Source organism: Prionailurus viverrinus, chromosome C1, assembly GCF_022837055.1.
Source record: "Prionailurus viverrinus isolate Anna chromosome C1, UM_Priviv_1.0, whole genome shotgun sequence".
Classification (NCBI taxonomy): domain Eukaryota; kingdom Metazoa; phylum Chordata; class Mammalia; order Carnivora; family Felidae; genus Prionailurus; species Prionailurus viverrinus.
In genome coordinates, this window is record NC_062568.1 from 7,592,918 (window position 1) to 7,620,606 (window position 27,689).

Here is a 27,689-nt window from a genome sequence, read left to right on the forward strand (position 1 = left end):
CAAATGAGGGTTGTTCTGATTAATAATCACTTTACAAGTTCGGCACTCACAGCATGGGTACTGAGAACAGACTTGAAGACAGCTTTCATTGTATTAATCTAACATGGTTGATAGCATCCATATTTTAAAAATCCTTTAATATTTTTATCATTAAGCAGTAAAATTTAACTGTTGTATGTTTTATTTCCAAGTTTTACCACCTGGGAAATATTACTACCTCAGGAATCAATTACCATTAAGGAAATTGATTACAGTCTGGTATCCTAACATTTACAGTGTTTTTTTCCTCTTTCCTTTCCTCCTAGAAATTTTTGGCTCAAGCATTTCAGTTTATGTTTCCATTAGTTATTACTACAAGTTGAAGGTAACAGTACAAGTTTGCTTAAGCCAGTGAGTTGGTTGAAAGAAGAGTGAGTTCTAGTGAAGTGTTGGTGGAAAATATATGAATATATAATACAAAGATAAAATGTGAGATTCTTGGGGTGTCTAGGTGGCTCATTTGGTTGAGCATCCAACTCTTGATTTTTGCTCAGGTCATGATCTCCCAGTTGTGAGATCGAGCCTGACCTTGGGCTCTGCATTGTCAGCACAGAACCTGCTTAGGATTCTTTCTGTCTCTCTCTCTCTCTCCCTCACTCTCTCAAAGTAACTAAATAAGTAAACTTTTAAAGAAAAGGTGAGATTCTTAATCATTGTGTCTTAAATAATATATCAGCTGCCTATAAGATATATAAGTACTTTTTTAGCCTCCTATATTTATGATTTTTGGAAGAGAACGCTGGTTTTTTTAATAACATTTTTAAAATAATAGGTTTAGATTTACATGAAGCTTGCAAAGATAGTACAAAGTTCCTATATACTTCACACCCAGTTTTCCCATAATTAACACATTACATTAGTGGTAGACATTGGCCATAAGTTACAAATACTGATGTATTGCTACTCACAAAAATCTATGCTTTATTCAGATTTACCTAGTATTTGTGTCTTCTTCTGTTATGTAGTAACATCCAGGGTACCACAATAAATTTACTCATCATGATCATGTTTCCTCATGATTTCCTTCACTATATCAGTTTCCAGGACTTACCTTTTTTTTGTTTAATTTAACTTACATTAATTTTTATTTTTTTCAACTTATATTTGATACACAATGTTACATTAGTTTCAGGTGCACAACATAGTGATTCAACTTCTCTACACATTATGCCCTGCTCCCCACAGTTACTGTCTGTCATTATACCATGCTAGGCTTTTTCTTATTTTTGATAACCTTGGCAGTTTTGAAAAACACTGGTAGGATATTTTATAGAAAGTCCTGCCAATGAGATTTGTCTGTTGTTGTTCTCATGATCAGGCTGCTGTGTTTTGGGGGGATAAGCCCGCAAAGGTAAAGTGCCATGCCCATCATGTCATATCAAAGGTGTGTACTATCAACTTGACTTATCCTTGTTGAGTAAACCTTGATCTCCTGACTGAGGTACAGTTTGTCAGATCTCTCTGCAGTAAAGTTACTCTTGTGTCCCTTTCTATACAGTACTCTTTAGGGAAGAGTCACTATGTGCAGTCTACACTTAAGGATTAGGGAGTGAGTGCGGGAGTCTCCTGCAGGGTGCGTATCTACATAAATTATTTAAAATTCTCCTCCATTGGAGGTTTATTTTCTCCCCTTTATTTATTTTTCCCATATAAGTAATTGGCCTAGACTCATGGCTATTTATTTTTACATTGGCTATAATCCAACACTAATTTGTTCATTTCCTTGCTAAAATTGTTCCAGCTTTCCATTACCTCCTACATCCCTTTGACATACCCCCATTCAAGTACTTTTAAGCACCTCACTTTTTGGCCCTGCAACATAATCCAGGCTCCTCTTGTAGATTCTCTGACTTAGCCCTCGAATCAGCCATTTCTCAAAATTCTTAGGTTCCTTTTGTTGAGAATGGCCCAAAGACATGGGCACCAGGTAAACTCATTGCTACTGGGATAGAGTTGTTTCAAGGCCCTTTTAGCTGAAAAGAGCAAGAAAATATATGCATTTATACTATTTCATGTACTTTGCAAATCTATATCTGCATATGTATGTATTTATATTAAGCTAAACATATTTATGCTGGCATCTCCACTCTAACTCATTATTACATGGTTCATTCTAGCTTTCTTTCCTTGCTTAGCTGTAGCTTCCACACCAGCATGAGAAAATTACCTCCCACCGTTCAACTTCCATTTAATTAATTGTTCACTTCTAGAATATACGTATAGTGGTTTCAAAAATGTTAACTGATACCCCCATCGGAAACAACTTTACCAAATCAAGTACAGTGCTTATATGTATTTTCTTTAGTCTTTGTGTTATAGTCTCTATTCATTTCCAAAATTACTTAGTATCTTTCCCTCTAATCTCTTGAGAGAAGTTATTTGATGCATTTGTAACATAGTCCCATATTTTTGTCACAGTGACTCCCATCCTGGAATCTCCCAATCTGCCAAGCGGTATTTTAAATATGCACACATTAAGGTTCATTATTTTTTTTTCTGTAGAGTTCTGTGAGTTTTGACAAATGCCTAGTTTCATGCGCCTGGTGGTATGTTATCACACAGAATAGTTTCACTACCTGAGAAAATCCCCTATTTCACCCGTTCAACTCTTTCTCCTTCCCAAAGCCCTGGCAACAACTGACATGTTTATGGTTTCTATAATTTTATCTTTCTCAGAATGTCACATAAATAGAATTGTACAGTACATGGTATGTATTACATACTATATTATATACAGTATATATTGTTCATCCTTTCTTTCTGATTTATTTAGATTAGCAATATGCTTTTATGATTCAACCATGTTTGCGCATGGCTTGGTATCTCATTTCTTTTTCTTGCTAAAATGTGTTCTATCACATGGATGTATCCAAGTTTGTTTATCCGTTCACTTACTGAAAACTGTTTTGAATAAAATTGCTATAAACATTTGTGTGTAGGATTTTGTATGAGTGTAAATTAGGTAGATACCTAGGATCATAACTATGCTTCCTCATGTAAGGAAGTGTCACACTGTCTTCCAAAGTGGCTGTGGCACTTGGCATTTTACCAGAAATGAGAGTTCTTGCTGTTCTATATCTTTGCCAGCAATTACTGTCAAGTTTGGGATTTAAGCCATCCCAATAGGTATATTATGGTGTATCGTTGTTCTTTTAATGTGAATTTCCCTAACGACAAATAATATTGAGCATTTTTCACATGCTTGGCATCTGTATATCGCCTTGAGAGAAGTGTCTGTTCAGATATTTTGCCCATTTCTTAAAATGGATTGTGTGTTTTCCTATTGTTGGGTTTAAGAGGTCTTTATATATTTCAGTTATTGTTCCAAGAACATATTTTGCTAATATTTTCTCCTGTGTTGTGACTTACCCTATTCTCATAACAGCATCTTGCATGGATGTGAATTTTTAAATCTAATAAAGTCTAAATTACCTGTTCCTTATTTAATGAATGGTGATTTTTTAGTTGTATCTAACAACTCATTACCATGATCATCTAGATTATGTCCTATTTTGTTTTCTAAAAAGTTATTTGTACATTTACATCTGTGTTCTGTTTTCAGTAATTTTTGTATAATGTGCAAAAGCTGTGTCTGACTTCTTTTCTCCTCCTCCTCCTCCTCTTCCTCCTCCTTCTCCTTCTTTTATGGCATGTGAACCATCAGTAGTTCTATCACCATTTGAAAATAACTATTCTTTCTCCAGTGAATTGCCTTTGCTGCCTTTGTCAAAAATCATTTGAATATAATTGTTTGGGTCTATTTGTTGGGTTTCATTGATTTAAGTGTGTATTGTTTCAATACTATTCCTCTGTCTTGATTACTGTAGTTTTATAGTATGTCTTGAAATTGAGCACTGTAAGTTCTCTAACTTTGTTCTTTCTTTTCTCCAACATTGTGTTTGTTATTTCAGGTTCTTTACCTTTCCATATACATTTCAGAATCAGTTTGTTTATATCCACAAAATAACTTGCAAGGGTTTTGTTTGAGACTCCACTTATTTTATGGATCACGGTGGGAAGAATTAACATTTTAACAATATTGAGTCTACTGATCCATGAACATGGAATATTTCTCCATTTATAGAGATTATCTATGATTGCTTTCATCAGTGTTTTGTAGTTTTATGCAAACATATTATATGCAAATTTTGATATATTTATACCTAATTATTTCATATATGGTATTACTCTAAATGGTATTTGTTTTTCAATTCAAATTTCATTTGTTCAATACCTGTATACAGGTAAGCAATGCACTTTTATATAATGTCCTTTATCTTAATCACTTATTAATTCAAGGAATATTTACGTATATTCTTTAGAGTTTTTTACATATCCATTTTTTTCCCTTGCTGAATAAAAGCAATTTTATTTCTTCCTTTCAAACTGTTTATTTTCCTTTCAATTCAGTACAGACTTTTAACCCAGGGCTTCCAGTATTATACTGAATCGTGTAATAACTCAACTTGATAAAACACCTCCAAAAATACCCACAGATGATAGCATAGTTAATTTCTAATTACTGAACGCTCTCCCCATAAAATCAGGAACAGGGGAAGTATATCTGCTCTCACCAGTGCCATCACTATTATACCAGAAGTTCTAGCCAGCAAACTAAAAGACCAAAATGACAACAGCACAGCATGCAAAACAAGCAAGTTGGAAATAAATAAATAAATAAATAAATAAATAAATAAATAAGTTTCTCTCTCGGGATGCCTCGGTGGCTCAGTCAATTAGGTGTCAGACTTCAGTTCAGGTCATGATCTCACAGTTCATGGGTTTGAGCCCCATATCGGGCTTTGTGCTGACTGCTCGGAGCCTGGAATCTGCTTCAGATTCTGGGTCTCTCTCTCTCTCTGCCCCTCACCTGCTCGCACTCTCTCTCTCTCTCTCTCTCTCAAAAATAAACATTAAAAAATTAAAAAAAAATAAAGTTCTCTCTCTCTATGCAAATAATTTGATAGTCCATGTAGAAAACCCTAAGGGATCTACAAAAAATTTCCAGGACTAAGTCCAGAAACAGAAAGTTCACAAGAAACAATGTAAACAGAAAAATCAACTACATTTCTGTATTATAGCAACAAGTATATAGAAACACAAATTAAAAACCCAATACACTTTACAATAGCTCTAAAACTGAAACACTTAGGTGTAAACCTAACAAAAACATGTAGAAATTTTTTCTGCTACAAACAACAAAATACTGATGGAAAAAATCAAATAAAATCCAAATAAATGAGAGACATTTCATTTCCTTGGTTTAGAAGACTGATCAGAGCCAATTCTCCCCAAATTGATATGCATGTTTGATGCAATCTTATCAAATCTCCACAAGAGTTTTTGGAAATATAAATGAAGTTATTCTAAAACTGTATGGAAAGGCAAAGTAACTACAAGAGCTAAAATAATTCTGTTAAAAGAAGAATAAAGTGGGAGGAAATATTCTATTCGAGTTCAAGATATAATATATAGCTATAATTATCATGACTATGTGGTATTTGTGGAGGGAAGGACATATAGATCAATAGAACAGAAGGACGAATCCAGGAATAGATTCATAAAATCATGCCCATTAAATTTTTCATGATGGAGCAAAGGCAGTTCATCAGAGGACGTATATAGCCTTTCCAACAAGTGGTGCTGAAGAAACTGAGCTTCTATAAACAAACAAACAAGGGGCACCTGGGTGGCTCAGTCAATCATCCAACTCGGGTTCAGGTCATGGTCTTGCTGCTGTCAGGACAGAGCCTGCTTCGGACTCTCTTTCCCCCTCTCTCTCTACTCCTCCCCAGCTCATTCTCTCTCTCTCTCTCTCTCTCTCTCTCTCTCTCTCAAAATAAATAAATAAACTAATTTTACAAATGTTTATAAAAAAGAAAGAAGAAAATGGACCTCACACCTTAAAAAGCCCAACTTCACATCTCATAGAAAATTAACTTAGAATGTATAATAGATTTAAATGGAAAATATGAAACTATAAAACTTTAAGAAGATAACGTAAAAGGAAATTTTCAGGCCTCAGGGCATGATAAAATGTTCTTAGAACTGTCACCAAAAGCACAATCCATAAAAGAAAAAAATATATACCAATTAATTAGATGTTATCATAACTGTGAATGACCCTGTTATGTCAATTAAAAGACAAGCTGGGAAGAAAGTCTTTGTCAACCACATAGCTGGCAAAGGACTCAGATCTAAAATATGTAAAGAACTCCCCAAATTCAACTGTTAGATAGAAAACAATAACAAAAGGAATCCAATTAGAAAATAGGTAATTAGCACAATAACAAATAATTATAGGAAAATATGTTTAACATCACTAATCACTAGGGAAAAGAAATATTACTACACACTTACTAAAAGAGAATATACTCTGGTGACAACACACAATTTTTCACCAGGCAAATGCTGATAACAATACAGAAAAACTGGATCTATATTCATTCATTGCCGGTGAGAATGTAAAATGGCATAGTCACTCTAGAAGATATTTTGGTATTTTTTTTAAAAATGAAAATACAATTACAATAAACCCAGCAATTGCACGTCTGGATATTTATCCAAAAAACCAAAAGCTTATGTCCACACAAAAACCTGTACTCTCTTTTACAAAAATAACTTTTTTTGGTAATCGCCCAAACCTGAAACAGCCAAAATGTCCCTCAATAGGTGAATGGTTTAACTGTGGTGCATCCATATCATGGACTATTACTCAGCAATAAAAAAAAAAATGAACTATTGATACAACAATTGGATGGATCTCATGGACATTATGTTGAATGAAAAAGACCAATCTCAAAGGTCACATGATCTCTGATTTTATATCCATAATAGTCTCAAAATTATTTTTAAAAATATGGAGATGCCAAGCAGACTAGTGGTTGTCAGGGGTTAGGAATAAAGAGACATGGGGGGATGTGTGTAACTACTAAGGGGTAGCACAAGGAAGGTCTTTGTGATGATGGAATAACCTCATGTATTGATTACAATGATCGGATGAATACACGCATTTGATAAAATGATTCAGAACTATGCACACATATTATATCAATGTCAATACCCTCGTTTTTCATCTTGTTCTATAATCAATTAAGATGCAGTGTTTGATAGGGACAGAATGGGCGAGAGAGCATCTGTGATCTCTCTGTACTACCTTTGCCACTTTTGTATATAATAATTTTTAAATGAGAAGTTTAAGAAGTTGTAAAATATTTTCATATGGCTTAAACTTTATCAAAGTATTTATTCACTAATTCAACAAATATTATCAAATGCTTCATCTGCCAGTACTATTTTAAGTGATAAAAATTCACCAGAATAAAGCAGTTTCCGATTCTGTGGGGCTTCCTTTCTCGTTGGGTGGGGGAGGATACATAAAATAAGCAATTCAACCTGCCCGTGATGTGTCAGGTGGTGACAGCAGGGCAAGGGTTCATGAATGATGAGGAATGGGAAGCAGTGTTTCTATCCCACGTGTTAAGGGAAAGATTCTAATGGGGTGCCAGGACCTGAAATATACGAGGGCATTACTCAGGAGACGATCTGGAGAGAGCGTGTTCTAGGCAGAGAGGACAGCAAGACCCTGAGATTAGACAGGGATTGGCATGTTCAGCAAAGAGCAAGGAGTTTATATGACTGAACTATGAGCAGGACTAGGTTGGAAGGGACTGGAGTCAGAATAATGAGCAGCCAGATTGTGTATAACTGGTAAGAACTTTGGGTTTTATGCTAACTTAGAAACCCCTTGAAAATGTTCGAGAAACGTGAAATAAAGATTAAGATTAAAGAAAATTAAGACAATTAAAGAGTATTACTAGATTTTACTTACTATATTTTAAAAGCTTGGATGGATGGCATAACCCAAGGGAAAAAAAAAACCTGCCTCCTACAAATATACCTCATTTTTTTATGATGAAACTACAGAAATTTGATTTTTCAGAGTCTTCAAAACACCAGTATTATTAAAGTTGTTTATCTCTTGTCAAATGTCAAGATATATCTGTATTTAAGATATTTGGTAGAAAGTTTCTTCACAAAGATATTACAGTGCATAAATAGTTGTAATCTCTACAGATTCATCCATTCGCACAACATCTTCCATTTATAGTGCATCTATCTCCCTTTCACTAAATCCTTTTATTTATTCCTTCATTATTTATTTTATTTTGCAGAAACTGATTTTTATCTGTAAATGCAGGTAAATAAGGTAAGATTTCAGTCTTCTGCTGCCTCACTATGTTGTATAGGTGACTGATGTATAGACTGTCATAGTGCAAGCATGTGGGAGGAGACTCTATAATAGAAATAGATGTGTGTTATGCTGGAAGGAAAAAAAAGATTATACCCCTCATGAGTTCAAAGGTGGCACCTGATGGATGTTGATGGGTAAGTAGGTATCTGCCCAGTGGCCAAAGAAGAACATTCCAGAGGCACACCTAAATAACAGCCAGTAGCCAGGCAAGAAAGTGTGAAAGATGATCAGTGGTTATAGTATCGGATGCTTGATTTGCATGATGCATAGTTGTGCAAATAAGAGCTCAGAACTATAGCTCCATGTTACACTTCTTGTGGGTATTTTAATCTTAATATGTCTATATTCTTGGAACAAAAAGTCACTGAGTGTGGTTTGGGGTCAGGACACTGAAGTCTCCAAATGAGGCTTCAGAGATGAACAGAAAACTGATCATTGCCTCATAAAAAGCATGCACTTCATTTCGTAAGAGATGAGGAATTGAGATAATTTTACTGGAAAATATCATGATCATATTTACTTCAGAAGTTCTGTTTTAGGAGCAGAATGGAAAACTGTTTGGAGGGTATGGACTCTAAGTCCGAGAAAACCACCTTGCAAGCCATTTCAGTACTTTTGTCTGGAAATGTTCATTGGTGGACCCAAAAGATTATTAAAGAAGGAAAGGTGTACATGGGGAGTGGATAAAGAACACAACTGGATAGAAATTGAGGGAAAAGGAGTTGAGGATATAGAACGGTTTAGCTGTAGCAGGAGAATGAAGGGACAGAAGTGTCTAGGCAGCTGCAAGATGGAAGACATGACATCTTTGATGAAGAGAACAAAAGAAAACTTGAGGAGAAGGTAGTGATTGTGGGAAAAGCCCAGTGCAAACTCAGTTTGAACATCTTGGGTATGGAATACCCATCAATGAGTTAGGGACTGGAAACATAGAAATGAAAAAAAATCACCCTTATGTAACAAAATACATATTAGCAGTTTCCAACTCCACTTTTTTTTAGTCACTGTTGATCTTTAGGGTCCTGGGTTAGGTTAAGTTGTTATGGAGTTCGGTCTGTCCATAACAAAGTTGGTTTTTATTTTGCCACGTTGGGCCTCATGGGAGGTAGGCTCTAGAACTGCCTTTGATAATTACTTACAAAAGGAAGGAGGAGAAAGAAAAAGAAAAAGAGAAGAACAGGAAAAGGGAGAAGAGGGAGGAGAAGGATGAGGTGGAGGAGGGAGAGGGAAGCAGCATTAGCAGCTTCCATACAAAGAAATCAGATTCTTTTCTCCATGACATTTTTTGGTGCCTTCCGGATATCAGCTCACATCTCCGGAGAAGAGGAGTTTTGTCCTTTGTCTTTTGAGATGCCTTCGTGTCTTGACTAGATTTTGACATCTAGGTGCTGGGGTCCCAACCCCCTGTCTTTTCTCAAGGGCAGCAGATAACTATCATGGATTGGAATGATCCTCTACACCAGTGACAGGAACGACGGCATGTGCAAAGCAAAAGTAGCACACGTTGTCACCAGCTAGCTCTATTGAGACACTATGGAAATATGAGAGAGAGAGCCTGTAGCATTGTTAAATTATGGATCAGTGCTTATGTCAAGCGATGTCAACTCCAGGACAGGTTCTCCAATTCCAATTACAGCCTTTCTGAACAGAGACTCTAATTCTTGAATAAATGAACAAACTCAAGCATTTCATTTGATTTCAACATGTAGGTGAGCTCTGGTGATCTCTGATCTATATATCAGAATGAAGTATGTATATGTGCTGAAAATATAGCTCAAATATGACAGCGGTACAACTGATGATGGCAAAGAGATAATGGTAATAATATCCCAAAAGGTGAAAACGTAAAGGTTATCATCAGTGGCAGCATAGGGTCTTGGTTTACAGACACATCATTAAGTGCCCTCAGGAGAATATGGTAATATGCTAGGACTTCTCAATGCCATAGGATAAGCAATACACTTGTCCTAGAGCAGAAACATTTTCCAAAGTCGTGTAGAAATGGTAAGAACAATAACAACAAAAAACAAACATGGATATTTTCGAGAGATGAATGCAAAAATCTATATTAATTTAAAAATTAGAATACAAGGCCCAGAGGTTTTACACTAACAAAAAAATCTGCTTAGATTTGGCCCCCAAGACCTGCTGAGAATGTATGTGCCTTTCCTGTCTTCCTTAGCTCAGAATATTTATATTATGAACAAGATTGAACAAGATTGCCTTGTGAACTTTAAGAGTCTGAAAGCTCAATGAAGTTTGGAATGAATTTTGCCTCCAGAAAGAGTTTAATTCATTAGTTAGATGACAGACAGACAGCAAGTGATGGACAATAAGTCATTATATGCACTTCTCATTGGCGACTGGGTCACTGGGGCTGATAAAAAAGTCACTTTGAACAACAACCAGATGTTGTAGTAACTGGGCATACGTCAAAAAATCATGCTGTATTATCTTTAATTAAATACAAAGACCTTCCCAATCATTTCACTCACTCTTGTCTCTCTCTTCAACAATGGTGAGATGGATATCTTTTCCTTGGGGAAGAGAAATCCATAATTTGTTGCATTCACCAAAAGTGAAAATGTTGGAGGGCTGGGCTGCAAAGCTGGTGCCATCCTATCTTTCACATTAACATATCCAAAGAACCAGAATGTCTCTCTCTGTTGATGACCACACCAGTTCTTCCTCAGTTAGCCCCTCCACTCACCATACACACAGATTACCAGTGTCAAACGTGATGAAATTGGCAAACCGGCCAATCTCAAAATCAATCCGAATAGTGAATCAGTCACCAGCTGAGGGATTCCGTGTGTGCCCACAAAGATCTTCCTCACCTTACACATCTTGTGCTTAGCTTTCTCGGGTGTAAAATGATGAACAACAAAGTAAAACTTGGTGTCCTAGGTCAGATGGAACTTTTCTCCAGTCTTGTCAATGTTGATGGCATCCATTAAGCCGGCAGGGTAGGTAGCATCATTTCAGACCCTGCCATCAATCTTGAGGAACCACGGCACTCAGGTCTTCTTTACCTCAGCTCCTGACAAGGCACACTCGACTCTGTTCCTTGGGAGAATGATGAGGGGGAGACGTTCTCTCAGTTTGGAGGACTGGCAGATAAGCAAGGAGCAAACATGTTGTTCACTTGATCTAGCATCTGGTGCTTTAGAGCTGCTACACATTTCAGCTGCTTCTTGGGCTCACAAGCCAGGGCTGTGCTAGGCACGGAAAAGCCAAACTTGATTGGCTTTTGATAAAAGAACAGTTTTAGCTCTCTTACACTTTATTCCCTGGGTGACCAAACTGACTTAAAATTCTATTTTTTAAGTTCATTTATTTTGAGAGAGAGAGAGAGAGAAAGAGGGAATGAGAATGAGCTGGGGAGGGGCAGAGATAGAGAGAATCCCAAGAAGGCTCTGGGCTGTCAGCGCAAAGCCCAACACAGGGCTCCCTCCATCTCACAAACTGTGAGATCACGACCCGAGCCAAAATCGAGAGTCAGAGGCTTAACCAACTGAGCCAACGAGGCACCCCTTAAAATTCATAAACGGTTTACTTTCTAATTGCTGTTGAGGCTAGCGATACAATAAAATAATACCCTGGTGATACATATGATATTTTGTGCTACTGTTCTAACTTGAACGCAACAGAAATGGCAGCAAAATTATTCAAAAGAGAAACTTGTTGAAAATATGGCTCACAAAGTCAAAGGAATAGCTCAAAGTCAACTTGGCCTCAGAGAGGACAAGAGCTTGGATCTTACCCAGATCCAGGTAGCACAAATTAATGGATAATCTCTTAAGGACTTCAGTTTTTACAAGAATCCATTTTACCCATCTTTTCTTCATCTCTGAATTGCTTAGGTAAAGATTCAGACGCTCAGAGAAGAGACTGTGGTGAGCTGGGCTACTCACAGCCTTTTGGACTCTTGGGTCCCTTTCCTGGTGGTCCGTCAAGCCTGCCTACCGTTCAGGAAAGGCACTATGTGCAGGTCTGGATATATGCTGTCTTTCATTCAGCTACACCAGGTTGTCATTTTATTGCCTTTGATTGTCAGTCAGTTTAGACTTGCCAAATATAGCCATTATCCAACCAAGACTCCTTTGACTATTTAGTTCCATCACATGCTTAATTTTTATGTATCTGGCTACTGAAAACCTACAAGGATTTAACCAGCTGCCAAATAAAACGAAAGTTTACTTGGAGGCACGCCTGGGTGGCTCAGTCATTAAGTGTCTGACTCTTGGTTTCAGTTCAGGCCATGATCTCACAGTTCATGAGTTCAAGCCCTGCATCTGGCTCTGTGGTGGCAGTGTGGAGCCTGCTTGGGATTCGCTCTGCCTCTCTCTCTGCCCCTCCCCTATTCATGCTCACTCTCTCTCTCTTAATAAATAAGTCAAAAAATAAAAATAAATACAAGTCCCAAAGTGGTTTTTTTGAGTTTACTTGAAAAATGTTTAATCAAACTTTTTTTTTTAAGAGAGAGGGCACGAGTGAGCCAGGGGCAGAGGGAGAGAGAGAGAGAGAATCACACAAGGGGCAGAGACAGAGAGAGAGGGAGAGAAAAGTGGGGCTCACCCAAGGCAGGGCTCGTGCTCACCCAGAGCAGAGATCAAGCTCATCCAATGTGGGACTCAAACTCATGAACCGTGAGATCATGACCTGAGCTGAAGTCAGATGTTTAACCGACTTCATCAAACTATTTATTGAACATCTATTACATACAAAGTGGGTGTTATATCAAGGAGCATAGACTTTTTAAATATATATATATATTTAATTTAAATTCAAGTTAGTTAATATACAGTGTAACATTGGTTTCAGGAGTAGAACCCAGTGATTCATCACTTACACGTAACACACAGTGTTCATCGCAGCAAGTTCCCTCCTTAACACCCGTCTCCCATTTAGCCCATCCTCCCACCTGGTTCCCTCCAGCAACCCTCAGTTTGTTCTCTGTATTTAAGAGTTATCTTATGGGGCGCCTGGTTGGCTCAGTTGGTTGAGCGACCAGCTTCGGCTCAGGTCATGTCTCACAGTCTGTGAGCTCGAGCCTCAAGTCAGGCTCTGTGCTGACAGCTCAGAGCCTGGAGCCTGCTTCTGATTCTGTGTCTCCCTCTCTCTCTGTTGCCTGCCCCCCACCCCGGCTTGTACCCTATCTCTCTCTCTCTCTGTCAAAAATAAATAAACACTAAAACAAATTTTAAAAAAGAGTTATCTTATGGTTTGCCTTCCTCTCTTTTTCTTATTTTATTTTTCATTTCCTTTCCCTATGTTCGTCTGTTTTGTTTCTTAAATTCCACATATGAGTGAAATCATGATATTTGTCTGTCTCTGACTGACTTCTTTTGTTAGCATAATACACTCTAGTTCCATTCACATTGTTGTTACAAATGGCAAGATTTCATTTTTTTTTAATTTTTTTTTCAACGTTTTATTTATTTTGGGGACAGAGAGAGACAGAGCATGAACGGGGGAGGGGCAGAGAGAGAGGGAGACACAGAATCGGAAGCAGGCTCCAGGCTCTGAGCCATCAGCCCAGAGCCTGACGCGGGGCTCGAACTCCCGGACCGCGAGATCGTGACCTGGCTGAAGTCGGACGCTTAACCGACTGCGCCACCCAGGCGCCCCAAGATTTCATTTTTTGATCAGCAAGTAACATTTCATTGTATGCATATATATATATATATATATATGCCACATCTTCTTTATCAATTCATCAGTCAATGGACATTGGAGCTCTTTCCATAATAGACTTTGTCCAGCACATAAATACAGAATATAAATGATTTATTCAGGTAATAAACTAAGCTACTCACAAATCAAGACCATGAAAAAGACATGCCTTATTGTTCGTCATATGCTAGAGCTGAAACTTAACAAAGCCTTAGTTTCCTTAGCAGAACAGTAGAATCCATACTTGTTCTCTGGTTGAGACTGACTAGCTACTCACCAAATCTGCTAGTTTCCCATTCCTCTTGGGCACAGAGCTAGTCAACATTTCCCAGCCTTCTTTAAAGTAACATGGGACCATATGGTGGAATTCTTTGTATGCTACTTCCAAACCTGGCCAATAAAATTATCCCATGTTATCTTCCAACCATTCTTTTCCTCCATGTGATTCATGGATTTTGTTGTCCATAGTGATTATTGGAAATCATGTGTTTTGTATATGGTATTGCCTCCTTCAGTCTAAGTCCTTGAATGGCTGTGTGAAAAAGGTACCTTCCCATGCTCCAAACTATGATTAATTGGATGTTATGAGTGAGAAAAAAATGGATTTTAATAAAGAGACAAATTACGGGGTTTTATTGTTATAGCAGTCGGCTTTCTTATAATTAATACAAATGCACACTACGTAGGGTTGTTGAGGAGCTTAAATAAAATGATGCATATAAAGAGCTTACCAGAGTTCCCAACACAAACTAAGACCTGCAGTAAATGTTCATCATTATGACTAGGTGAACTAGGTTTAGCTGAATAGGAAGGAAATGAATCCTATTCAGTTATTTTCCAAAACACCATTAGAATTTGTTTGTCTAATTAAATTTGTATCTAATTTTCTTTTTAATTTTGCATTTACGGTCAGTGCTTGAGTTTATAGGTTGGTTATCTTCTCCATGTTGAAAAGTTGAAAGGTTCTTCTGCAAGTTGAAAAGTATCAAACTCAACTCAAAAGTATGCTTTTTTTTCTCAAATATATCCAAGCATTACATGTCATCTATAAAATTTACTGTTTCCAAAAGCTCTTTTAGACCTAGATTATTTTTTCTATATCTCTAATTTTAAAAACTCAGATAGAGATTAATAATGTAACTATTAAGGGACACGGATATGAAAATTAAACATAAGTTATATTGCCTTTGCTTCTTTAAACTCATGCCATGAGTGTTGAATTAAATAAAAAAACAAAAGGATGAAACAAAAATAAACTAAATGGGTCTCAAGTCAACAACTGTAATAATTTCTTGAGAAGCTTGCTAAGAAAATCTACAAGCCAAAATTCTTTGCCAAGTAGTCATTGCAAGACTCAGGCTATTTGCTTACAATCTGAGGAAATATTTAATTGCCTTTATTTTTTGCCATCGAATTTCAGAATGTTCCAGAAAAAGGTGCCTGATCAGAATTTTGGCTTGGGGTGAATGACCCATTTTCATACATGGACAAGGAATTAGACTCCAAAGTGACACGTACTATGCCGAGGTGAACAGATCCAAATTCTTAATCCAGCTTCCACGTCTGCAAAATAGAAGTTTATTTCTTTCTAAAAATAATATAGGCCCTGATATAATTCTATTTGAGGTGTAGAAATTTGAATAACAACATGACCCAGTCTTGCTGCACTCATATGAGTTTGGCAGCTCAAAAATCTCAAAGACCTTGGAAGTGGTCTTATGACATGGACTTTAAGTATTTAATTAAAGCAATGTGTGGCAAAACCCTATTGCAGAGATTGAAAATGAAGCTCTTCATTTTGTTAACTTTTTAAAAAAGTTTGTTTGTTTATTTATTTATTTAGTTTTGAGAGTGAGAGAGAGGGAGGGGCAGAGAGAGAAGGCAAGAGAGAACCCCAAGCAGGCTCCATGCTGTCAGCACAGAGCCCCACGCAGAGCTCGAACTCACGCACCATGAGATCATGAGTCAAAATCAAGAGTTGGATGCTTAAATGACTGAACCTCCCAGGCACCCTGAAAATGAAGCTCTTTATAGAAATCAATTTTTGTTTTTCTTTGTTAGAAAGAATTCAGCACTACCCATTCACTAAGGTAGACATTGTGGAATTGACCAATGGAATTGAAAGGTTGTACTTGCCAAACATCCTTTTTGATTTGCTATATTGTCTCTCTGCCTAAAATTAAAAGACTCAACTCAAAAATATTTAACCCTTCCTATTTATTTGTAGTAAGTGGCTGATGTTACGAATCCAGTAACGTAGATGCAAGCAATAGACTCCCTAAATCCCAACATGTCTCTTAATCCAGAAAACAAAGCAAAACAAAACAAGACGCTTTTTCTTTTGTTAGGAAATTCACAATATTTTACACGGGGTAGGATTATAGCCTTCATGTACTTTATGAGGTTCACCTAGAACATGATTTTAAAGTCTCCAAGGATACTGTGTTCTCTGAAAGGTCACAGTGACATGAACAAAGCAGCCGGAATGACTAATGGAGAAATCTATTGTGCCTCCGTGCAGATTCCTCAATGCAGACTGCTGGCTTTGACATTGGAATTCAAAACAAAATCTGTTTCTGATTAGATATAATTAAAATGTTTGCTTTGTGTCAGGTACAAACTATCACCCCCAACCTCGCCCCAGCTCTGCTTTCTTCGAACTAGTAGAGGCTTAGCTTTTGTGTTTATAAAGCTTACAGTCAAAATCTAAGTCATTTGTGTGAGAATTTCCTGGATAACTAAACACATAAGCAAACAAACCGGGAAATGAGGAAGTCAAAATGATTGGAACTCTCTGTTAACCATTTGATTATGTTCATTCTAAAGAAAATGAGGTTGAAAATTTGTCTTCATTCTGAATACTAATTTGCACTGCAGTGTTGTGTAAGTATCCTGGATATGCATTCATATTGCACTAAATGAATCTGTTTTCTCCACTTGCTAGGTAAGCAGGTGGTGGGATCCCCCTGATGAAGGGAACCTTGGATTTTAGGGGCACGTATGAGTTCATCAGCTCTCTTCCTACCCTGGTCTGTCAGTGCAGCCTTTCACATTGGATTTCAGATCCTTAAATCTTCACACGGTATGGAGCTCCAAAATCCAGATTCCAAAATTTCAGCTTAACAGTACAGAAATTTGGGGAGGCGGGTACCCGGGTGGGTCAGTCGGCTGAGCGTCCAACTTCAGCTCAGGTCATGATCTCATGGTCTGTGGGTTTGAGCCCCACCTTGGGCTCTGCACTGACAGCTCAGAGCCTGTTTTGGATTCTCTGTCTCCCTCTCTCTCTCTCTTCCCCTCCTCTGCTCGCAATCTCTCTCTGTCTCTTAAAAATAAATAAATATTAAAAAAATTTCTTTTTACATTTATTTATTTTTGAGAGACAGAGAGAGACAGAGCACAAGTGGAGGAGGGGCAGAGAGAGAGGGAGACACAGAATCCGAGGCAGGCTCCAGGCTCTGAGCTGTCAGCACAGAGCCTGATGCGGGGCTTGAACCCAAGAACCACAAGATCATGACCTGAGCCAAAGTCAGATGCTTAACCGACTGAGCCACCTCGGTGCCCCCCTATATACATTTTTAATGCAGCAGTTGAAACTTTAGTTTTTGCTTATCCTGCCTTCTCTTTTCCTTCCTCTCCACTGCTGTCTCCCAGTCCCCAAGAGCCCATGTTCACAGTCTAGTAGGTGGCCTTCAATCTTTCTTCTAATGCTCAGATAATCCTTTTAATCATGTATGAATATCTCTGCAATGCATTACATGTGTGATGTACCTTCACATACATTTGGGTATAGGTACAGGATTTTTGACCTTTATTTAAAAAAAAATAGAATACATGATATACAAATTTTGTATTTTTCTTTTGCCACTCAACACAGCACTTTATGGAAAGGTTCCCAAGTTAACTGGAACATAATGGGATACCAAGAGCAAGGCAGTGGGATACCAAGAACACAATGGGATACCAGTCAATAGGAGAAGGATATTGACTGGTGGAGAAGAATGTACCATTAATGTTATCGGAATCACCAGCATACAAAAGTACTAGCCAGTGGGGTGACTTCGAGTTGAGCATACAGATGACAATGAACCACCTTCTTGCTTTTATCCAGGTAATTTGTCCCCACCATCTCCTCCCACACCTGTTTCGTACACCACAGTGGGCATACAGCTCTAATTCATTATCTTCAATAACTGTAACATATTCCAGGATATGTGCACATGTCTCATAATTGATCAAATCGTTTTCTTACTGAAGAACATTCCCGTTTCTTTTCTTTCTTCTTTTTTTTGGCCATAGTTGCTTTACTACTCTAGATTCTTATGTTCCAAGGTTCTGGTACTTTTTATCTGTCAAGAAAAGTTTCAAGATAAAATTTCTTGTTCCAAACGTATGTGTATTTTTAATTCTAGAGATGTTATGAGAGTATTCTTGGAAAAACTCTAACAGTTCCAAGTTTTCACCAGCAATAGATCTTTTTTTTCTCTTTTTTTATTTCTTTGTTTAAATTACCGTAATGGATGTAAAAATATAATTTCATTAGGAATTACATTTCCTTGAATTTTATTGAGCTTTAACATTTTTTTTTCCCGTATGTCTGTGATATGTCTACATTTGCTTCTTTGCTTTCCCACATTTACACATTTTTCTGTTGGGTTGTTTCCTTTTAGTCAAAATTGAGGAGCTATTGAATATTATAAATTGAGGTCTGAATCAAAAATACTTTTTTTTCTAAAATCAAATGTTTATCTTTAGAATTTATCTTGCTATTTTTTTGCTATCTATTTATTCATTAATACAATACATATTTATCAAGTACTTAAAAATATTTGATGTGGCAAAATCCTATTTGGAACAGATTTTTAAAAGAATGAAAGGAAGAAAAGGAGTAACCAAAAATATTTGTCATACAGAAGAATTTTAATCGTATTAATGTATGTCCATCTTTTTTTTTTAATGCCTTGGGTTTCTAGTCCTGATTAATAAAGTTTCTCCCGTAGGTAAATATAGTCTTCTAGATTTTCTGACCATATTTTTATTTGTATTGTTTAATTTTACATACAGAATTGATAAATTCAGATTAAGACTGGAGTCTGACACAGGTTGGTTCCCTGGGACACTGACTCTAAAATGAAGATTTACTGAGCATACAGTGTATCATGGCATGCTCTTGGGATTATAACCTGTGGAAGTAAGATTGGGCTGAGGGAGTAGCTGGATGGCCATGACATCTCAGTGAGGGCTCTAGTCAAGTCCGTGAAGCCTCCGAAACTGGAATAGAGTGAGGAGGCTGGTCCAATTATTGGTCACGGCTGCCCTGGGTAGGTGCTATAACTTGGGTTAAGCAGTTTTTTTCAGCTGGGCAATTCCAAACAAGATTGACAAGACTGTCTATAAGGAACCCTCTCAGCCACTGGGAGAGAGGAGGAATCTGGAAACACATCATAGCATCCGCTACAGGATCCAATCTTATATTTTTACCAGATAGGCAGCCCATCTTACCTGCACCATTATGAAATAATATCACCAAATAAAATACCTCATTTATGATATATTAAATTATATTGACACATCTATTAAATTATGTAGGCACCCAGTCATATTTGCAACCCTATAGAATAATTTCACCAAGTAAACTATCACATTTATAATATATTAAATTATATTGACATGTGTAACAGGTATTCCGGGACCTACTTCCATATTCTCTACTTTTTACTCATTATCTATTTGCCATATAAACAGAAAGGTAGATTTTTAGATAAAGGAAGAAGTGTCTTAAGTACATGGCTTACTATTTTTATAAACCTACTTATCTACTAACTCTTAAGGATTTGTGGATCAGGCATCTTCCTTTCACTGTAGATCTCTCCCCCCGATTTTAAGGAAATATGAGTTGCTTTTTCTATTTCTTTGAACTTTGAAAACATTAGGATGTACAGAACTTTAAATGTAATTAGACACTATGAAGAACTAAGCCTCGGGGGAAAATAATTCTCTTTTGTTACTTGCCTCTGAGTCAATAATCTTGAAAGTTGATACCGTATAACTAAATGTGTTGATGTTTCCTGGTCTGTAACAGAGGCTGGGCAGGAATGATACACCAGAAAATGTGAATTAGAAAATATAAAGAAGTAAAATATCTTTTTTTAATTATTTTTGTTTGTTTGTTTGTTTGTTTGTTTGAGAAACAGTGTGTGTGTGTGTGTGTGTGTGTGTGTGCATGGGCACCAGCAGGGGAGGGGCAGAAGGAGGGGGAGCCCGACACAGGGCTTGATCTCAGGAACCATGTGATCATGACCTGAGCCAAAATCAAGAGTTGGACACTTAATCGGCAGAGCTCCCCAGGCACCCCAAAGAAGTAAAATTTCTATATTGTCTAGCAAATGTAATCCTTGACATTGGTAGGGAAAAAAGTAGTCAAAATGACTGAAAATTCTGTTTTCATAAAAATGAACTTTTGTTTTACAGTCTTTGTCTTTACAAAAAAAAACTAAGTTCAGCTGTCACTGGATGCTTCTGAATATACATTTTTAGAAAAATAGCAGGCATAGTTATTCTGATCTGCTTTATGATTTTAGAAAAGTATGCAATATTGAACAGACTACACAAGTTCTTGGAGGCTTGGTTTCTTCATATTTGTAATTAAATATAAAAAGAGGGATTTTAACCTGAGGTTAGCGAACTCAGCTTAGAGAGCTTGGAGGCAGCTTGTATTTTTCTAGGGAGAGAGGATTGATAGCTTTCAACAAATGTTCTCATACACCCAGGGCTGGAAAATGTTTCAGAAATACTCTCAGGATATTTGAAACGGTATGTGAGATTTTCCCACCACTGGGCTTGATATATTTCAAGTAGCTTTAATGGAGAAAACATATTTAATCTGTGCTATTGTCTTCTAAGGGTTAATATTTATTGGGGGTGTGCCATGTTCTAGGCATTCCACAGAACTCTCTACCTGCATTATCTCATTCAGTCTTCACAGTAGGATAATGTAGGAGTTAATACCATCCTCTTTTAATGAATGAGAAATTCAAGGGTTAGAGAATTCATATCAGTTTCCATAGCCTTAAGGTTTAGACGCTGTGGCATCAGAATCTGAGGCCAGGTCTTCCGCCAAATGAGCACTCTTAATGATCCTTGTGCCTTATGTGTTTGAGGAGGAAATGTTGCAACAATAATGCTTTCCTGAACCAGAGGGTCTGCACAAAATCACAAGTAATCATGGATTTATAAATAATTTATCGAAAAGATAAAATACTAGATTAGATTCTAACATCCTGGGAGGCCAGGGAAACCTAGTTGGCGCAACAAATACTGAGTGTCACTGATTCTGTCTTAATCCATTATTCTTCCCTCTGCAAAGTCTTTTCAAAAATTTCTCTCAATGAGGCAGAAGTCCCAATTATCCTCTGCCTATCGTAAGGAAAATCCTAGATGATAGTGATTCTGCAGGGGGCCATAAATGGGAACAGGAGATTCCTCACGGTATTAAAGCAACAGAAGAAGACATGATTATCTTGGGGAGAATAGAGATGAAATAAGAATAATCCACCTGATCCTCAGCTTGGATACTCATAGACGATGCTGTAATGGATAGCATGGGATAGTAAGTGAGTGAAAATACACGCGTTATTATCAGGAGAGGCACCTGGGGTATTATAAATTGATGTAGTAAAATCCTTTCGGAAAGCAATTTGGCAACCTGTCTGAAAAGCTATAAAAACCTTTATACCTTTGACCCAGTAATATCTCTCCCGAGAGTGTATCCTAAAGAAATAATTCAAAAAAGGAACACGACTGGATGCATACGATTATTAATTACAGCATTAACTCTACTGGTAAAATAAAAAAGAGGAAACCACCTAAGTATCCAACAATAGAAAGACAGTAAATGATAAGACATTAAGTCAAAAAAACATCAGGTAACCGTTACAACTGTAATGATGATTACCGAAGCAACAAGATAAATATATGCAATGGAGTTGGTGAAAATAAAGACTACAAAATTGCAGGTATTTAATGACGAAGACTTCTTGAAAAGAGCTTTTCACAGGGTAAAGACTAAGGGAAATGGAAGAAAATAAAAACAGTTGCACAATAGTAAGACGTGGGGCAAAATCAGTGCCTTATTGACATATTGTCTTAATACTATTAGCGAACTGTATGTAGAGAAGTAAAAATCTGAACCTAAGGACGGGTGCTCCCAGGTCTTAGGTGCTCCTCCTTCCACGGTACTCACCTGAGATCTGAGACAAAGGACCAGTGGTTACCTTATTTCAACTCACTGAGGCTTTGAAACCTGTCCTCTGTAACTTTGCCATTTTAAATTACTGCAGTCTATGAGAATAAAGCTATTGAGTATGACTTTTTCAACTCTGTACACAGGAAGTACTTTTAGTTGTCCATTCTGGTTTATTAGCTCAATCCCTAACTGGGTCTCTAGTTTAGCACCTCCTGTTTTCAAAATGCACTTTGTGAGGGCATGAATACAAGCAGGTTCACATTCTTTTATTTTGAATTATTTATTAATTACCTAATATGTAGAGGGGACTACAACCCTCTCCTATGCCTCCAAGAGATGATTGCCTTACATTGTCATCAAGGAACCTCAGAATCCACGGGCTGTCTCTTGAATCTCCCACAAAGCTTTCGTGTAGCCAAAAAGCAGCACCGGCCAGCCCAGGGCTTTCCACTTGCACTTTTTCGTATCGGTACCTGGGCGAGCCTAAAACCTTGACACAAGCCTAGAAAGATCTCCTTTCTATAGTCTCTAGGTACTTTAGTCCTATCTATATATCAAAAACCAGTTAAAGCCCTTTCTTCCACCAGAAAGCCTTTTTTGAAGAAAATTCGACCCTGATTGACTTCTCCCTCCTTTGAGGTGGTTTGTCGCTGCAATTTGACGTTACTTATATTGCTGATTTGTATTATTACTACACTCTCGATACTATATACTTTTACTGTTTGATTATGTTGTGAGAACTACAAAGGCAAGGAACAAAAATCCCAATCTTTAAGTAGATGTAAGTAAGCAACCAATACTCAGATATTGGTAACGTGCTTAACAAACATTGGTCATTAGCTTTAAAACTTAGTAAGTTCCGGGTTCTACCAAACTTCTCTAATACTCCCATTATAACACTTTACCCACGAATGGCAAAATTGTAAAAACCATTTTGCACCTTATCTCCCTTTCAGTGGTGAGGTGCTTGGACTAAGAGGTGTAGTGCATTCATTATCCTTTTTGTTTATTCTGAACATGAGTATAGTCTGTCACAGAGAGGTTCACTGGTATATTTGCTGAATGTATGTATCAATTAATCAACCTCATTTCCTTTAAAGGTCTTACATTTATGTGTTGAAATTTTTTTAACAAAAACATGATACCCTCTTGGAAATAGATATTAAAATTTTTTAAAAAATTACTTTACCTTACCTAATAATAATAATAATAAGAAGAAGAAGAATACTGGAAAGGAAGAGAAAACATTTCTCAAAGTCTCACTCTGTGCCTGGGCAGGCGCATGAATGTACATTTTTAATTTTAATATTAACAGTAGTGTCTTTTTATTGAGTGCTTAATATTTGCCAAGTACTTTTTCCAAGAGCTTCCCATGTAGAATTTTAGTTAATTCTCACAAGACCATAAAAGAGGTAAAATTCTTCTCCACTGCAGAGAGGATTAAACTGCCATTCAAAGAGTTGCAATTGTTGGATTTGGTATTCTCAGCCAGAAGTTGGACAGTGTAGGGGCTAGAGAAATTAAGCTTTTCCAGAAGATGACAAATAAAAGAAAAATAATGAAACTTAAAATCGATTTAGCTCATTTATAAAGGTGAAGCCAGACACCCGAGTAGTTCCCTGAGAAGCACATGCTGGTGTCTCTTTCAAAATTTTTCATTAAACTTGTTATGGATTTATTGAGGCCGGCACATGGATAAATTTTAGAAAACAATTTAATACAAAACTCGAATTATTGGATTTACAGTGCTAACTCTACCTTAATAAGGTGTTACACTCTTAAAAGGCTTACGATAGAATGCATACAGTCTAAGTTACTTTTCCAGTTCTTAAATATTTAGCATCATTTGATAAAACACCAACCTGTTATGGCAGATCAGACATTTTTACAGTTTGATTTACTCTGCGCCCGGGGAATGTTATGAACCAGACTATTTATGGAGAATTAATCATAAGATTTATTTGTTCTATGGAGTGTTGATAGGTAACTTTTTTTAAAATCTAGAAAACAGCATTTCTGGACTTCAAGGAGATACTGGCTAACCTGATTTATCTATTTTATTAGAGGTTATAAATAACTAAGCAGATCAAAGTGATATTTATTTCAAGTCCCTTTGTCTCGTTGATAAAATGAGACTATTTTCCATCAGAATTTTTGTAACCAAATATATAACTGCGCCCTATGGTGTAAAATAATCCTAGATACATTCAAAGCTATCACAGCAACATTACTTTGCCCTCAATGGCTAGAAATTTTGTACCGGCTAAAAATAAATAAATATTTTTATTTTAAATTAAATACATATTTTAAAATAAAATAAATAGCCATTCGTTTATTCATTTCTTGTCTAAAAGTTGCTAGATGATGGGGCGCCTGGGTGGCTCAGTTGATTAAACATCCGACTTCTACTCAGGTCATGATCTCGCAGTTCGTGAGTTCGAGCCCCGCATTGGGCTCTGTGCTGACAGGTCAGAGCCTGGAACCTGCTTCAGATTCTGTGTCTCCCTCTCCCTCTGTCCCTCCCCTGCTCTCTCTCTCTCTCTCTCTCTCTCTCTCTCAATAATAAATAACGTTAAAAAAATTTTTTTAAGTTGCTAGATGATTCAACTTCTACCCAGCTACAATACCTAGGTTAATACACCCTCTGGGAAGAGGCATGGGATTGTTTATATGAACTTAACTGTTTTGTCTAAAAACATCAATTGGAGGATGGAAGAAATCTTCCCTCCAAATGAAATGTCATGCATTAAAACAAAGGAAAGGTTTTTGTTCCTTCTTGTTCCTTTTATTTTCTTTCCATGAAGGCCCTAGAGAAACAATAAGTTTGTTTAACCTGTCCTGCCAATCGAACCCAATTTAGTACTTTTTTTGAAAAAGTAAGCGTGATGGTCATAATGCCAGAATGGAGAATTCATGTTTCCTTACTTCCACCCTATCTCTGAGTCTCTTCTTCTGACCTCACAAGGCTGCAGCTGGTGGGAAAGAGAAGGAAAGAGGGATAAACTTAGTACCAGTAGCTGCACCCCAAGAGATAGCACAGGGCAGAGTATAAAAGCAACAGGTTCTGGAGTCAGACAGACTTGATACTCATATTTTAAATTAATTTTATTTAGCAAATGTTTATGTGGATCTAGTTGTATGCCAGTCCCGTTCTAAACTCTTGGCTAATATTACCTATTTAATCTTTGCAGTAATTTAAATGAGGGAGGGATTCTTCATACACCCATCCTATAGGTAAAGAAACTGAGTCACACAGAGGTTAAGCAACATGCCAAGATCAGAAAGCCGGCAAATGGCAGAGGTTCCACTTACGTGCATGTTCACCAACATGTGCACGAGGCTGTCTCTCCAAATCTTGGCCAGAGCACTTAGTGCCAAACCCTCCTGGGCACTTCACCTCTCTGAACTTCAATTTCTTCAGTTGAAAAACTGGGATGGTACCCCCAGTTCATAACTGAGGTGGGTATTCATAAAACATTTTCTGATGGTCCTATTCCTTACCAGTATCTACTCAGCCCAGATCTACCCATCAACTTTTCCTTCTCCAGGTACTGCCACAGTCAGTCACATATGTATTTTGGGAGAGCAGGACACTTAGCACTATTAGAGTTGGTTTTAATGACATTTTCACACACCACATTATATTCTAAAACATAACCCCATATTACTTATTTTGTACCTCCCTTATTAGATCAGTGACTGCATCAGGTTAGGGAAATGTGTTTGACCTATTTTAAACTGTATCCTCAGCATCCACAGAGGGCTTAACGTGTGGGAGAAATTCAGTCAGTATAATGTCGTAAAAGGATGAGTGGATGGTTTTCCTACTGTCTGTAACATTTCCATCAACACGTGTTAGTAAATGCTTCTTTGTTGATAGACATGCTAGAACAATGGTAACATTTCTTAGGAATAATAGCAACATAAGAAACTCAGTAGAAATGCATCAAATGAAATACAAATTTTGCAAAGAGGAAAACAAAATAAAGGCCCAAGACATTTGACATGTTCTTAAGTTGTTAATGTGCCAAACTTGTGCCTTTATTCTTTGAGATTAAAAAAAAATGTGAATTACATTTAGTGGGGTAATGCTGAGGTTATGAAATGAGAGCAACCAAGCAACAAAACAAAAGAAACTAAAAAATAACGATAGCAAACAGCAAACAAAATCACAAAGCAAGGTATTTAAATAACATTCTTCCAACAGTCTTGATCCTGTCCAGAGGGACATGAGAACGAACTCCCAGGGCCACATGATTTGGATATTGACCCCTGAAAGAAATCTCCAGACATTCTAAGTGCCTAAACTTTACCTTAAATTGCATTCAGAAGACCGAGGCTTGCCCAGTACAGCCATAGCTCACAAGTACTCATAAATGGCTCTTTATGGCTGTGTCTAGAAGTCAGTGGGTTCATACAACGGAAATTCAGAACTGAATTATAATGAAATATTAAAGGCAGAATTATCTACCTTGCGCTTTTAATAAGAGATTTTATAGGATTCAGTCTTTTTCTCCCCCTTAGTTTGGAGACATGGGTGTGTGTGTGGGTGTGTGTGTGTAATGTAAAACAGCTCATTAAGCTGAGTATTTGACAATATATTGACTTTCCATGTTAAAAAAAAAGAAAAAAATATGAAACCTTTCTAAAATGAAGAGTGAACCTACAGAAGGAAACTGAAATGCTTTTACAAAAATGGACTTGAAGGCAAAACCAGAAGATAAATGTGTGTGTTTAAAATTATTTGTGGGCAAGCTTCCCATCTTAAATATTTGAAGTATTCAGGCCTCCAGGCACCTGTTCAACATTGTACTGATTCTCCCCCAGGCAGCTGCCTCACTTGCCTCTGCCTCAGGCTGGTCCTGAACTTGGTCCAGGATGAATCACTGATGAGCAAATCCAACTGGTGCTAAATGACAGGTGTCGGTTCCTGATTGCCTTTGGTGGCCTGGGATAATTCTTAAAGGGGGAAGAAAAGAGCTACCAAACACTTGTCCTAAAATGTATCTTTTTAATGTTTGTGTTAAAAGAAACATATGTTAGAAAAATTAACAGGTATTATCAGGCTAAAGAATATGTTTTCTTAATGAATGCAAAATTATGAACAATGGTAGCACAGCAAAGAGGGGACAGACATCGTTGGCCAGATTTGAGGCAGGCATTCTATGATGTCCTCACAGAACACGCCCTGGTGACAACTGAAGACTTGAATCCATGTAAATGGGTTGACCCAGTGGTCCAAGAGTCATTAAGAGCCGAAAAAGTCCTGAAGAACCTCTAGACTGTGCATCCCTGACAACGTGGTTATCGAGAGCACTTTCCATAGGGTATGAAGCTAAGAGTGGTGCCTTCGCAACCAGTTGGCCACAGAAATTCCCCTACTTCCATCCTAGAATCCAGTGAGACTTTTCTGGGTGGCAACATGGTGTACCTCAGGAATCAGCAAAGTATGACCCACAGGCCAAACCCAGTGTACTG

At 37.3% G+C, this 27,689-nt stretch overlaps 1 pseudogene; it reads right to left on the reverse strand.

The window, feature by feature from the left end:
- Nucleotides 1-10,780: 10,780 nt before the first annotated feature.
- Nucleotides 10,781-26,568, reverse strand: LOC125173442 (40S ribosomal protein S4, X isoform-like; annotated as a pseudogene).
- Between the last annotated feature and the right edge of the window lie 1,121 nt (nucleotides 26,569-27,689).